Source organism: Lutra lutra, chromosome 9, assembly GCF_902655055.1.
Source record: "Lutra lutra chromosome 9, mLutLut1.2, whole genome shotgun sequence".
In the NCBI taxonomy this organism is placed as follows: Eukaryota; Metazoa; Chordata; class Mammalia; order Carnivora; family Mustelidae; genus Lutra; species Lutra lutra.
This window is the reverse complement of record NC_062286.1, coordinates 12,300,075-12,315,364: the sequence shown is the minus strand read 5'-3', so window position 1 is coordinate 12,315,364 and position 15,290 is coordinate 12,300,075. Positions and strand designations below refer to the sequence as shown.

At 44.7% G+C, this 15,290-nt stretch overlaps 1 protein-coding gene across 4 annotated transcripts in view; it reads left to right on the top strand.

Annotated features, from left to right (window-relative positions):
• CYRIA (CYFIP related Rac1 interactor A) overlaps positions 1–15,290 on the top strand; it is a 103,587-nt gene that overhangs the window by 59,678 nt on the left and 28,619 nt on the right. For 2 of the 4 annotated variants that reach the window (XM_047745753.1, XM_047745751.1), the window contains one exon: positions 10,407–10,526. The exons of the other annotated variants lie outside the window; for them this stretch is intronic. The gene's annotated coding sequence lies outside the window, so the exon portion shown is untranslated. The remainder of the gene's footprint in view (positions 1–10,406; positions 10,527–15,290) is intronic. 4 annotated transcript variants of the gene reach the window in all.

The following is a 15,290-nucleotide window of genomic DNA, read 5'->3' as shown; positions in this document are numbered from 1 at the left end:
GGGGAAGATTGGAGCAGGGCTGGTGTAATATTGGGTGTGTGCAGTTTCAGCTGTTTATTAGAGTCAAGTCATCAATTAGATACAAGTCGGGAGTTCAAGCAAGAGGATCAAAGCGACAGATACGAATTTGGAAGCCGTCAGCCTCCATCTCTAAGATGGTATGGAAAACCCTCACGGATATCCGTAACTGTGCGGAAAGTGGAATTCTTCATCATGGCCCGGAGGACAGAACTAGGGAGGACAGAACTAAGAACAGTGGTTGGAACAATAAAAAGAACAAGAGTGATAGTGAGTTATGGAAGCTACCGTTCATGCATCTGGCTGCTTAGCTATGGTTGTCTCATTATTTCCAACAGCCACCCTTGAAGAGGTTGGAATAATCTCTGTTTTACTCATATCGAAACTCTGACTCAGGGAGGTTATAAATGTTGTTAAGCAACATTGATTAAGACCACCCAGCTCATATGCTGGCCGAGCTGGGATTCAACCCAACTCTGTGTTGCCATTGCCATGCAGAGCATCAGTCGGGAAGCAGATCACAGCTCAGCTGAAGGAGTTCAAGGACAGCTGCCTCTGCCGACAGGGCGCATGATGTAAAGTGGGGGGGGGGGGGCGGGGGGGCAGTTTGAAAAAAGCATCAGAGATGAGACACAAGACAGAGTCACGCTTCCACTCTAAATGCCGGCTACAGTTTAAAGCAACGACATTACCAGGAGGCGCTTGTTGATTTCCTTTCCTAGTCCCAGAGGAAGGGTCTAGGAGGCAGGTGTGCAATGGCCATCGGCAGGCACCCCGCCCTGCTGTCCTCTAGGGTAGGCCAGGCCACAGGCAAATGAGTGCTGTGGACTCCATCTAGGAGAGTAGGATCTGACTTGTCCAAGGTCTGAAGCTAACACAGGGTACCGTAGAGATCTGAAGTAGGCTCTCCAGACCCCCAAGCTCCTGCCTGTTGCACTGCAAGACTTAGAAGGGAAAGGGGAGAAGAGGCTGGGATCTTGAGAGCACCATCAGCCAAGCATCCCTGGCATACAGTTCCCGAGATGGCCAGCAGAGGGGGCCACGCGCCCGGGTTTCTCCAGCCCACTGCCTGAAGCCATGTTGAATGAGCGAATGTCTGCTGCAGACTATGAGATCTAAATGTCTCCTTGGCAGGAAATCCTCGAGGAGCACTGCGGGGTTGTGCAAACAGCCTTACAATGTCCGCTTGTGTGTGTGCACTCGGCTTCGCCTGCGTCGCCCACAATGCTCTGTTTTTTTTGGATAATGGGGCTCTGTGGACCCATACGCCTTGTCATGCAAAGGGAGGGACCTGTATTTGTCATAAATGGGCTCTTGTGTGATTAATAGCCAGGCAGTGAGCGCGCAGCAGCCGTGCAGCACCCGGCTTCACGTCCTCATGGAGGCGGTGATCTGAGTGGGCTTTCTTCTTGCCCAGAAACAGCAGCGCAGTATTTATTGCTAAAAGGGAAATGACTTGTTTGCATTGTGGCTGCAGTTTCTGCTCTGCACGACAGGAGGCGCAGGAAACGAGTATCTCTCGTCAGGGCCGGGCTGCGGGCCGGATACCCCTCCAGCTACCTAATCCACCTAATCGGCATCATTACCTTCATTTCCTCAATAGCAACCCGGCAGAGGAAGTGTTGTGATTTGCATTTTGCAGATGAGGAAAACTCCGATTCAGAAGAGTAGAAGGACTTGCCCAAGGTGTCCAGAACACATGGCATTCCCACCAAATGACTCTCTCCTTTTCAGTGTGGTCCACGATCCACACATGTGAAGATGCCTGCTTTGTCCTATACACTTGTGCCTATACACTGAAATCGGTGATTTTAAAGTAGATGAGGAATTTCCATTCCCAGGCTTTGGTGTGTTTATAGTACCTCCTGGAATTACATGCGAAAAAAAAAAAAAAAAAAAAAAAGTGGGTCTGTGGATGTGTGCATTTCCCCAAGAAGGCTGACTCCCATCAGATTCTTGAAGTCATCTGCGATCGTAAAACAAAAGAGGCAGGCACCCAGAGATATTTCTATTTTGGGAAATGCTTCTTTTTCTCTGACCTCTTCTTTGTACCCATGACTATTTTCTCTGTTGAGTGGATTCCCAGCTGACATCTCAGTGCTGTTTCTATGCCGTGACTGCTCGTCTCATTCTTCCGATCCGTGTCAGTCGGCCTAAGGGAAGGGGGCTGTGTGCTGTGTGGGACCTGCGTTTGGTGCCCCGTGGGGAGGAGGAGGGAGGATGGATTGAAATGGGTGACATTCTGAGAATGAAGAAGACCTAGCCCTTGAAAGAACTCACAGCAAGGAGGGTGGCTTATTCAGCCTGGGAGTCAGGTAGGAGGTTTCTGGGAGGACACGCTATTTGATTTGGATCTTGAAAGACAGACAGAACATCTGCAGGCAGAAGAGAGGGGGAGGTCATTCCAGGCAAAGGGAATAACATAAGCAAAGGGGGGGAAAAAAAACAACAAGAAGGAGTCCAGAGCTGTTGGCACTGTCCCTATTCTGGTGCCACCAAAGTACATAGCGTTCAAAGAGCTGAAACTTGAAAGGGAGCTTTGGGTCACATGTTATGGCCCTCAGTAGCATGTTTAAAAAAATTGTACTCCTCTTAATTTGACAGCCAGCTTGGAAAGCATGGATGCTAAAACGCACCGTCCTTCCCCCCCAGCTAACCCCACATCCCGCGCAGCCATGGAGTCTGCCGCAGGAAGCGCCTGGCTTGGATGCCACCTCTCCCGGTGCTCAGCAAACCCTCCCTACTCACCTCTCCCTTCCCTGCCTAGGCTGATGGCCCTCGTCACTTGCTTGGTGCTTCAAGCCAGGGATTTATTTGGAAACGTTAGGTTAGGGACACCTGGGTGGCTCCGTTGAACATCTGCCTTCGGCTCAGGTCATGATCCCGGGTCCTGGGATCGAGCTCCGCAGAGCGTTCCTTCCTCAGTGGGGAGCCTGCTTCTCTCTCTGCCTGCTGCTCCCTGTGCTTGTGAGTGCTCCCTCCCTCTCTCTTTCTCTGATGAATAAATAAATTTTTAAAAATCATTTAAAAATGTTGATTTGGTCTGCTAGGGACAATACTTTCAAATCAAGCTGATGGCTGGCTTCAGAAACGGGAAGCCAAAGCAGAACCAATCCTGTCTGTGAGGTTTCAAGGGAGATTTTCAGGCCCTTCGCTGCCCTTCATGCTTGAGATGGAATGGGGCATGACAACCTCCCTTGGCTTCAAATTCTTCAGGTTTTTAGTATGCCAAATGGCTTTTGTTGGTCTTTTTGACACGTACCTATTTCTTACTTTCCAGCCGCCCTCACCCCCAAATAAATTTGATCTGGGAAGTAATACCCCTAATGCTTTGACATGCCAATTCCAAATCTCCTTCAGTATACAGATGGGCCCCAGTTTAAGAAAACTCGACATCTGAAAATCTAGACTTACACGTGAAGTCAACCCACAGCCCTGGGGTGGGTGAGATTCTCCAGGCGGCTTTCACTTCCCGGAAGAATTTCTTCCAATAGCGCCCCCGTCCGTGTCAACCTGCTACGACATATTTCACCTGCTGACAGCGAACTGTGGAGGCAGAGAAACTTCAAGCACAAATGTTGTGGGACACAGCTGCCCATGGAATGAAAACCAGCAGAGACAAGGGGAAATCTTTTTTTTTTTTTTTAATGTTATATTATAAGGTAACAGACACGGAAGAGATTTAACCCACCAGCATCCATTTTGCACGTGGCATTTCCTGTGACAAGCTCAGAGACGAGAGTCCGTGATCTGAGGTGCTTGGGGTATCTGGTGCTGCATTAGTGGGGGTGCAGGGGTGGGGGTGGGGATGGTGACTGGAGGCGATAAGGAGATAGTGGCAAGCAGGAGGCATGGAGAGGGGCGGATCTCGGGGAGATGTGAAAGTGACGTGGACAGTCTGGGATAGAGAATGGATCTGGGGAGTGTAGTGGGTACAGAAATCTCAGATGACACTCGGGTTTCCGGCTCATACAATTGGTTGAATGACGATGCCTTTCGCTGAATAAGGGAAGGGAGGGATATTTGCGGCAGATATTAAAACCCAAACCCAAATCTCTGTGCTTTCAGGAAATTCACTTAGATTTGCAGGCCTGGAGGTGAGGAGGAAGGGCGAGTTTGGGGCGAGGGTTTGAGAAGTCTTTGGAAGTCTTTCAGGAAAAAATTGGGAGTCCGGGAGGGCGGGAAAGGTGTGAAGAGAGATAGCTGGAGGCAGACATTTGAAGGTTAGATGGAGGAGGTGGAAACTTAAGAAGGAGCACTGAGGGAGGGGAGAGGAGCAGAGACCGGGGAGCAGAGTCGGGAAGGCGGGTTTGACCCAGAGCGCGTCCAGCAGGACCTCTCAGCAACTCGTCCCTGAGAGGAAGGGGGGCTGGTTGCTTGTTGAGCTGCTTTCCCAAGAGGAAATTCTGGAAAAAGGAGATTTATAATCCAAGAGGGCGGACAGTGTTTAAATCACTGATGGTCTGGACAGCCCAAATTTTAAGTAACTTCTTGGTGTTTCCTTTCAGTTTCTAAGCTGAGGCCATCCCAAAGAAGTTGAATAAATTAACCACCAGACAAAGACATTTCCAAGATGAGCGGTTAGGTCCCCAGGCTGCTGGCTCCGCAAGGGGTCACTTTCCCTTTGAAATTAGGCAGAACTGGCCTGGGTGGGCTGAGACTCCTCCTCTGTCAGGGGCAGGTTGACCAACCCATTTGCTCATAACCATGTTCTTGATTTCACAAGTAGAAGGGACCAAATTCACTAACGACTTCCCAGCGGTGGGCTGGTCCAGAGTAAAGCCCAGTCGGATTGTTTCCATCTTCACAAACATCTGAAATTGGGGGACATTTTGACTTTCACTCCTTAAAAAAGAATCAGATTTTCCCTCATTTCTTGGAAGCTTTCTGCTGCTTTCATATTGATGTTTATGGGGAAATTAGCTATGATGAGGTTAATAGTTTATTTTAGAAAACTGAGCTCAGATATTGAAAGGGCTGTTTTAAACCTGCACTTTATCGTTCTGTTCCATAATGGTCTCTCTCTCTCTCTCTATATATATATATATATATATTTTTTTTTTTTTTTGAGAATTCCCACGAATTGTCTTACAACTGGACTCTAGCAGTTTGAATTCCACGGGGAATGCCAAGCCCTTTTGAGGGACACCATGGTATTAATGATCGATGAGAATACTCAAGGCATATTCCCATTTGAGTGCCATTACTTGTAGTGTTAAAACGTTTTGAAAACACATTTTAGCCATTAACTCATTTTTATTGTCAGATGAAAGTGCTTTAATAGACTCACTCTACTTCAGTTTTCCTCCTTCATCTCAGAATGAACTCATCTGTTGGATTCTTGGCAACCCATTCGGCAACACAACAGACAACCTTACGACTCCATTACACAAGTGGCAGATGGAGAAGGGAAGTCCAACCCAGCCCACTTATCTAAAATCGCTAACCTGGTTTAGCAAATTCCAGCTCCCGGAATTTATAAGCTGAGCTATTTCATTCCATTGGTGCATATCCCCCTTTCCCCCCAGCAAAACAGGTACTTATTTTGTTCAAGCAATGTATCTTTATTTTAGTCGAGAGTTATTTTTTTTCAGGTTGAAAGGTAGATTGTCTTACTAGCCCTCCTAAATTCACAGATAGTCCCAGAAACAGTCATAAAGTCAGAGATGGCCTGCTCTTCTCCATTCTGCTGGGCAAATCTTGGAGCACTGTTGTAGTTAGAAGGTCAGACTTTGGATAAAGGCTGGTAGCAGGATCCAGGGAGAGGCACTGGCCTGAGAGCAGAGACCAGGCTCCCCCTGGAGCTCTGTTCCCGAGTCCAGGCAAGTAACTGACCGGGTTAGCAGTTCCGAGATTTTTGAATTTCATAAACCAGTAAAATTTCCAAATAAACTTTGGGGATTTAGGATGTAACTCTCACCGTTGCTTTGCAAAATAAATAAAAACACTGCTACATAAAAATGTTTGAATAGCTTTAGTTTTCGGCAAGGCTCATGACATAGCCTTTATTTTTCTTATTTTGCTTTAGACTAATTGATGCTTTGGAACCACTGGGCAGAGCAGTTAAGGATGGCTTACTACAGGGACGCCTGGGTGGCTCAGGGGGTTGAGCCTCTGCCTTCGGCTCAGGTCATGATCTCAGGGTCCTGGGATCGAGTCCCACATCGGGCTCTCTGCTCAGCAGGGAGCCTGCTTCCTCCTCTCTCTCTCTGCCTGCCTCTTTGCCAACTCGTGATCTCTCTCTATCAAATAAATAAATAAAATCTTTAAAAAAAAAAAAAAGGATGGCTTACTACGTTTTAGTGTTAACTGTGGGCCAGGAACTGTGCTAAGTGCGGGGGATACAGTAAAGTATAAAACAGCCCTGCCCAAGACCTGACCTTAAGAGAGGTAAGGGAGAAAGCATGCAGTAAGGGTCCAGGCTGATAAGCACTTTGACATAGTAGCGCAGCATGGTGGGTGAGCAGAGAGGCAGAGCTCACTCGGGGGAGGGGATTTTGTTTTACCAGAGTGGGGTCAAAGAGTAGGGAGGAGTCAGGGGGCTCCTTCTGCACACCCTGGTTTACAAACTCATACTTCAAAGGGAATTCCAGGGAGGCACTTGCCAAAACTAGTGCTTAGAGGTCACGTGGAATTGGATTCCAGACCCTGCTCTGCCACTGTGGGCTTGAGCAAGTTTCTAAATCTCTAAGATTCTTTCTTTATCTCTGAAATTGAGAGAATAACTGTTCCTACCTCATATGGTTGTTGTAAAAATCAAGATGTGCTAATACATCATCACTATGGCCTGCAAAGCATTAAAAAATATTAGTTGTCATTATAATTGGAAGCAAAAGGAGAAGCATGTGCAAGGGCCCTGAGGCTATCAAGAGCAGGGCTCCTTTAGAGAAGCACAGGGTGTGGGGGGGGGAATGTAGGGTCCCTGGAGAGGGAGGAAGACAGGGAACAGAGGCGATGAGGAGAGGCCAGACACCTGGTTCTTCTGTGCCCAGTGCATGTATCTGGTTGTGTTACATCCTGCAGGCACTGGGGAGCAGTGGAAAAGGAAGTAACATAATCAGATTTGTGCTTAGAGAGAGGGCGCTGCCAGTCATATGGAGATGAATGGCAGGGTAACAAGAGGAGTCAGGAAGATCGGTTTGGGGGCTGTTTGCTGGATGCAGACAAGTTCTGCTGAGTGTCAGAATTAGGATAATCAAGGTCTGGGCCGAGAGAAGTGTGCACAAGTGTGTGAACCATCCACGGGGATGTCCTTGTTAGGTCGCCAATTAGCACGTTCTGATGAGACCTTACAAACTTGCCGCAGAAACCCTCCATTGACAACAGTACATCGCACTGTACTTCTTACATCTTTTTTTTTTTTTAAGATTTTATTTATTTATTTGACAGAGAGAGATCACAAGTAGACGGAGAGGCAGGCAGAGAGAGAGGGAAGCAGGCTCCCTGCTGAGCAGAGAGCCCGATGCGGGACTCGATCCCAGGACCCTGAGATCATGACCTGAGCCGAAGGCAGCGGCTTAACCCACTGAGCCACCCAGGCGCCCCCTACTTCTTACATCTTAAAGAAAGGATTAGGTGTCCCATTTACTTTCTGTGTTGGCAGATGGAGCATGAGATGGAGAGGCAGGATATCTCCGTTCTGGTCACTTCTTTGGCCCTAATGTATTTTGGGTCCTTGAGCAAGTGCTTTTTTGTAAAAATAGGAGCTAGAAAAAGATGATCCTGGTTCTATTATAAAACATACTGTGATGACATCTGGGTGATCAGAAAGTCCAGAATCTATCCGGAGACTTAGGGAAGGACACTTACTATACCTGACCCATGAATTCTGGTCTGTAAAGTGGGTCCAATAATACCTTTTTTACATTTGACATGTGCTGGGTTTTGAGGGTGATTGTGGCCAGACACCTCTTTGACAAAGATGTGATATTATATAAATATATGTCATTGTTGTATTCGTGACTGGTCTGTGGCTTATATGCTATGTTGCAGCAAAATGTTAGGACAGACTGGGCTTCTTATCCTGCAAAATACTGAGTTATAGATAAAGAACCAAAGTCTTTGATTTCTTAAAATCTTTGCACCAGGAGCAGGGATGCCAAGTATTATAGATTCTGGAAGACACTGGCTCATTCCATGTGTTAACAAAAGCTATCCCTTCTGATAGAGGCATTAGGTATTCATTGTCTTAAAACTTAAGGAAAATATATTAGAAGGTAAAACCCTGTGGGGTTACTGTTTTATCTATTTTTTTCTTCACGTTCTGTTCTTTATTGATAAAGGTGGTCTTGACTTTGGAATTCTCCTTTCAAATAGCCATAGCTCCTAAACAAATCTGAGTGCCTATTCTCTAATCAAGGACATTGGCATTGAAATTCTGGTGGATGCAGGAAAAGGTCAACATTCCCAGTAATGCCTGCACCCTGGGCCTGGGTCCTTTGTTATTCTCACTTAGAGTAAACAGATTAATTTCCTCATAAACTATGACCAAGTTTTTTAATTTTTTTTATTTTTTTCAGCATAACAGTATTCATTATTTTTGCACCACACCCAGTGCTCCATGCAATCTGTGCCCTCTACAATACCCACCACCTGGTGCCCCCAACCTCCCACCCCCCACCCCTTCAAAATTCTCAGATCGTTTTTCAGAGTCCATAGTCTCTCATGGTTCACCTCCCCTTCCAATTTCCCTCAACTCCCTTCTCCTCTCCATCTCCCCTTGTCCTCCATGCTATTTGTTATGCTCCACAAATAAGTGAAACCATATGATAATTGACTCTCTCTGTATGACCAAGTTTTTTAAGACAAAGTTTGGATTTATTTTATTTGGTTTTACACTGGGAATATAGCTAATGCTGTTACTCAATTGTTCCTTCCAAACAGTGCAGAGCTCCAAATTTTATATACATATAAATATACATATACATATCTATATGTGTATATATAGATATTTATATTTGCATGTGTGTGTGTGTCCTTTAATTTTCTCCTCTCTTTTGGAACTGGAAATGTTAGCAGAGAACTGTTTTTTAAGAGTCTCTGTGTTCTACTGAGCAGGCTTAGAGCTAACTCCGTGGAAGTGGTCTTATGCCCCGAGTCAAGAAAGTAGTCATAGAAAATACCACATGATCATCCCAAATTGTCACCCCTGGGAGATGAGGGCCTCCCTTGGCAGTGACGTGCAGGGCTATCTCTACAGGCACCGTTAACACTCCTACGGTGACTAGAGAAACGCCCTCCTTCTAGACTACTTGGAGAAAAAAATGCAAAAGGACCCATTTCAAAATTATATAGCAGTAAAAGAACCTTGAGGGATAATCCCTCTGTATTTGGAAGACTTGACGAGTCAACCAGCTTGTGCCCTTTGCTCTCCTCTCGTCCCTAAATCCCTCCTCTCCCCGCCAAACCCAGCTGAAAGGGCTGCCCTTGGCCGGTCCAGATGTGTAGGGTGCTTCACGCTCTCAGGGCAGCTCATTTTTATCAAGTCAGCTTTTCTGGAAGACTCCACCCGCCGTGGTTTTCACCTCCCTCCCTATCTATGGCATTGAGCAGTGCTCATGTGGAGAGGCCACTTTGGAACGGAACAGAAACGGTAGCTCCTCTTCCAAGAAAAGAGAGTGCATGCGTGTGATAACAGGCTAGCTTGCGTGCATTTTCTCCGCTCATGGACACACAAAGTCCCCAGACCACCTAGGGTCTGGAGCTCCAGATCTCCTCCTGTGGACTTATGCTCAAGGTCTCTCAACGTCAAATGTGACTCTATCTTTTATTCTCCTCCAGTGCTCAGAAAGATGCTCTAACCACACGAACCTCTTTTTCCTCCAGTAAACATGAAGATAGTTATAGCGAGCTCAAGGGTTGCTGTGAGTTTTGAGTGGACTGAAATGTGTGGAAGCTCAAGTGTAGCACCAGGCACACAGTAGGCACTCAATAAAAAGTGACGTTCTGGTCCCTCTCGTGTATGGTATCATAATAATAGGCTCTAATCCCCCTGATTGGTTCTCAGTATGTGCCAAGTATATTCTGTGGCTTTCACATTCATTTAACATTTCTGAGCACTTATCATTTATCAGAAATGTGTTATATGTTTCCTGGGTAGATCACATTCTTAAGCCTGTTGCCATCTCCCTAAATAGAATATGCCTCCCTGAGTGCTGAGGCCATGACTTCATGGCCTGCATACCCCACCCCTGTGCCCTGGGTAGTCGTGGTGTTCAACTAGTAATTGACTGGTTCCCTCCAGTAATTATCACAGGTCTTTCTTTCTTTCTTTTTTTTTTTTTTTCACAAGCAAAGGCGGAGGAGCAGAGAGAAACTTTCCACCAAACTACTATCAGATTCCCTTGTCTTGGGATAGGAGCTTGCTTTTGCTTTTGCCTTTTATTTAGATAGGTCACTGTCATCAAGAGAATCAGTGCTAAAGAAGGCCAACACTGGAGGGAACCAAGTCTCCTGGGACCGAATGGGCAATAATCATAACTTCCTCTTCTTTAGATTGCTGCAAATCTGTACGTTAGTCCTTTGACACTTCAATCCTTTTCAGTGGAGATGTTTCATGAGTCACTTTGGTGGGGTTTTCTTCATTAAATATTTGTGTTTTCCTTGGACTTTATGCTATGTTTATGAAATGGCATACAATCATTTGGTTAAAATTTGAAGTTTTCAATGACGATTCTAACGTTTACTAAAAGAGTGACCTAGTTGTTCCTGTTTTCAAAAGCATTTGTATATGCTTGGAATTCTTGTGTTGGAAATGGCTGATAATGTACACAACGTTATCTGAAGACCTCAGCCTCTGCTGATTACAAACTCGCATAAATACTGTTCTTCTGAAAATTTGTTTTTTTTAAATAAGGATTTATATTTTTTTCATCAGCTTCTATATTTAATTTTCATAATCCTCAGTTTTCTAAACCTTAGAAAATATATCTTTCTCCTAAGTATATTTTGAAGATAAAATAAGAAAAATATATCTAAAATATATTGTTTGGCCCATAGAAAAATATCTTGCCATGTCAACTATGAATGCCTTTAGATACTTATTAACCTGATGATAATGAAAGTGATTTGCATAAAGAAACATGGGCCTTAAGAGACCAACCATGAAAGATCTAGAGAAAAGGAACTTATATTGTGAGTCAGGGAATATTATACTTCTTTGATTCCCCGAATATCTTAAACTGAGTTGTAATGCTGAATCATTTTAGCAATATTTCAATGGCATTCTACAGTATGCACAATCATTTCACACCTGTTTCTTTTAGTCCTTGCGAGATGTTATTATATGACTATTTTGTAAGATGAGGAACCCAAGACTCACAACTGAAATGAATTGCTCTAGAATAATGGGAGAATTAGATGGTGCTTTCTATTTGTGTAGCTCTTTCAAAATTTTCTGAGTGATCTCCTTCATCTACTACTTATGGTGTCCATCTTTTGAGAATATCAGTGGGCCATATTGTTATTTTGACCTACTCTGTGCTTTAAATTCTCAAGACCATGTCTTAATCTTTTTTTGGTGGATCCTAGCTTATAATGGTGTGGGGAAACAGGTCCAGCCAATAGCTAAAGTCAACATGCCAAGAACCCAGTAGAACTTTGCTTTGGTAAAGAAGGGGTAGTCCTGGAAAATCCAGCCATGGAAGAAGACTGGTGCCTCTAAGAGCAAAGGGCCATCCAGAGTGGTAACTGATGGCAAGAGAATTACGTTCCAACACTATTCTCCAAAAGCAAGAGACCTCCAAGTCAAAGAGTCAGAGAGTGTCTTTGCAAGGCTCATCCCTTCCTAAGTTCTTATCCAACTGATATACCTTTCCTTTCTCTTCATCTGATAGCCAAGACCTTGTCCTCTTCCCTTGCTGCACCCTTACCAGACTCTTCCCGCAGAAATAAATTCAGATCTCATAACCCTGACATGCACACTGTAGCTAGAGCAAGTCCCAAGAAGGCCTCACTTTAAAACGATCTCTGAGGATGCCAAAGGAGTTGTGTGTGTGTGTGTGTGTGTGTGTGTGTGTGTAAAGTAAACCTATAGCTCACAATACAGACAACACACTCTTTTGAGTAAGAAGCATGCTCTATACATTATTACTTGATCTCTTTTATGCCTGGAGTCCCACTTACCATCCTCCTTTGTGACTTCTATTTCTAGTAAAGTATTTTAGTACTTTAGCGTCTACATTTTTGGCTATACTTCCCTCCTTCACATTGGTTCTCCTCCCCCTCGTGCATTACTGGGGAGGCCTTTCCTATTCCTGGAAATTTACTTATAGAAACTGCCAAGAATCATCATCAGAATCATCAACCCCATTTTAAGGGACGCAGGTTAAAGTCCTCCTAGGAGAAGCAGAGCCCTTGCTGGGTTTCTGTATTCATTCTGATAGAAGCTCCGGCACCACAGGGGAGAATGGCAAGTAACTGGCGTTCTTTGGGACAGACCCAAATGCAACGTAGAAACCAGAGTTCCCGCTTTCTCAAGCACAGCCCCAAACTGCCTGCCAAGCAGCTCTGCCCCCCCATTCAGCTGTGAAACCACTTCTGTGCCCCTGGGAGCTCGGAGCCTTGGCTCCTCCTCAGATACGAATGACTTCTCTGTGTACTCTTAGGCACAGGAGATGTCTCTTTGTCTCAGCTATTTCTTAGCTATGATCAATTTTTCCTTCTTTTCTCTTTAATAAAAAAAAAGTAAGGGCACCTGGGTGGCTCAGTGGGTTAAGCCGCTGCCTTCGGCTCAGGTCATGATCTCGGGGTCCTGGGATCGAGGCCCGCATCGGGCTCTCTGCTCAGCAGGGAGCCTGCTTCCCTCTCTCTCTCTCTGCCTGCCTCTCCGTCTACTTGTGATCTCTCTCTGTCAAATAAATAAATAAAATCTTTAAAAAAAAAAAGTAAAACTCTACTTCTTCAGCATAACCCATTTGTTTTTACTTTCTGGACACCATGTCTTGAAACGGACCATTTTTTCCTCCTTCACTTTGGCCAGCAGAAGCACAGGTCGAAATTGAACACTCATCTCCAGTGAACGTGAAGACCTTACGGCCCAGATGTCCTATAATTCACGTGCTCCATACCTCTCTACCTTCATCTTCCAACTCTGTTTTTATTTTTCTCTTCTCCCCACTCTTGCTATGGATCTGCATTCTCTAATAGCATATAATAACGTTTATGTTCTTGTATTGAACAAGATAAAATATTTTTAAGAATCTTCATATGAATGAGTGAAAGTATCTCACTAGGAATGTGCTGCATAAAGATGTATTTTCTATGCACTGAAGAGCTATTTGCAAAGATTGCAGAGTCACCGCCAGCAGGATATGGCTGGGGCAGTAGTGGAAACCCCACGGTTGAGGGTCCCTTCCAAGTGGATCCTGGGTCACCTCAGTGACCATCTGTGTGATGTTAACTCACTTTGCAGACCTGAAACCAGAATACTCTTCCATGAGTTCTTGCTGACCTTAAAGAGGAACAAGAAACATCAAACCTTTCTGTACTTATTCAAAGAGTGTGTCTGGAAATGCAGGTTCCATGGGACTGGACTTGACCCCTAAGGCTACATAATGTCCCACAGTCATCATTCCAGACAGTTCCTTTTGGGAGTATGAAACATCTAGAATAATGGGAGTTCCTTAATTGACCACAGTTGATGTTAGAATCATGTTGCAAAATGTTTGACCATATCAGCCAGCTAGCTGAAATGACCTTTTGAACAGACAGAATTCTGTAGCCGGCTGATATTTGAGTGTGTTCCTTTCAGTCTGTTACCAATTTTAAAGGCTTGACATATTTCCCACCCAGGTAGTCTGACAGTAAAATCATGCACAAGACAGAATTTTAGGAGGGAGCTAAATCCATTCAGGTCTCTTGCGACACATTAATAGCGCTAAACCAGGAAAAATCAAGAATATTTAACTTCTATTAAGGCATTTTATGTGAAAGTTGGGACCACTACTAAGCAGTAGAATCATCTTCCTACCAGAAATGTCTCTGGGTCTGAATTGGAATTGTTCATTAAGCTGGATACAGATTCTTTCCAAGAGACTCAGGAGGATTTGTGAATGTTGCCCAGTGGCAGGAATGGACTACACCAGTTCTGAGCTTTAATTTGGCAAAATCTACCTCATACAGAGCTGTGCTCAAAAAATATCTTAAATAGAAATGTGCATAAAGGCACGGAAAATGACAGAAAGAATAGGGAAGATTCTTTTGGAAGAGGGAAGCATGGTGTTTGCTTCCCAGTGCACAAGGGTGGGTGTGTATGTGTGTGCACACACGTGGGTGCGCATGCCCAGATGCCTCAAGATGGCAGAGGTCTAAGACGTATCTTGGCCAACCATCTGCCCAACACATCATTCATGTCTATATTTTTACAGGCTGCTAGAGTACTTAAACACCACGAGTTACTACAGGAAGCTCACTATTTTACAAGGCAAATCCCTCACTATTCAGACAACTGGAATGTTTTGTTTTGTTTTGTTTTTTCATGACACAGAATGAAGATCTTCTTCAGTTATTTCTTCAGTGACCCTGGCTCTCTTCCCTAGAGCTGCATACAACCTATTAACCCATCTTCCACAGGCTAACCCTAAGTATCCAGAGGCTGTTATAATCACGATAATGATGATGCTGACAATTGTCATCATCATTATCCATACTAGTACTACTTCACCCTTCTTGAGTACTTCCTGTAAATGACGTGCAAAGCATCTTACAATTGGATCTCATTAATTCTCAGGACTTGATGAAATAGATACATTTCAAAAATTCATTTTACAGATGAGAAGACTGAGATTTAGAGAGATTAAGAGGCTTGTCCTGGCTAACAGAGGTAGCAGGACACAGAAATAGGATTGAAATCGGGCTTCCCAAGCTCCTTTTTAACTTATTAGTGGCCTATTCCGTGGATGATGTGTGCAAGTGTTTTCTCAGTGGAGGGTTATGAGGACTGGAATATCGCCTTCTGCATCCAAGGGAACTTCTGGCTACATACTGTCTCACACAAAGCACTCTCTGCTCCTCCCATCTTTCTTACAGTGGTGTATTTTTAGGAATTCCTGTATCAGCATAAACACTGTCTGAAGCCCTGTGCAAAGAAAACTGCAGCCCTGCGGTTTTCTTTTACTGGTCCAGTGATTTTTCAAGTTGATCCTTTACAAACTGAGGGGTCTGTGTCAGGAGTTAGAGAAATGCCTTCCAAAGAGCACAGCACCCAGCATCAAATGGCGGCTCCACGAATATGTGCTGAATGAATGAATGGACCAGTGGCCTCCTAAAGAAGA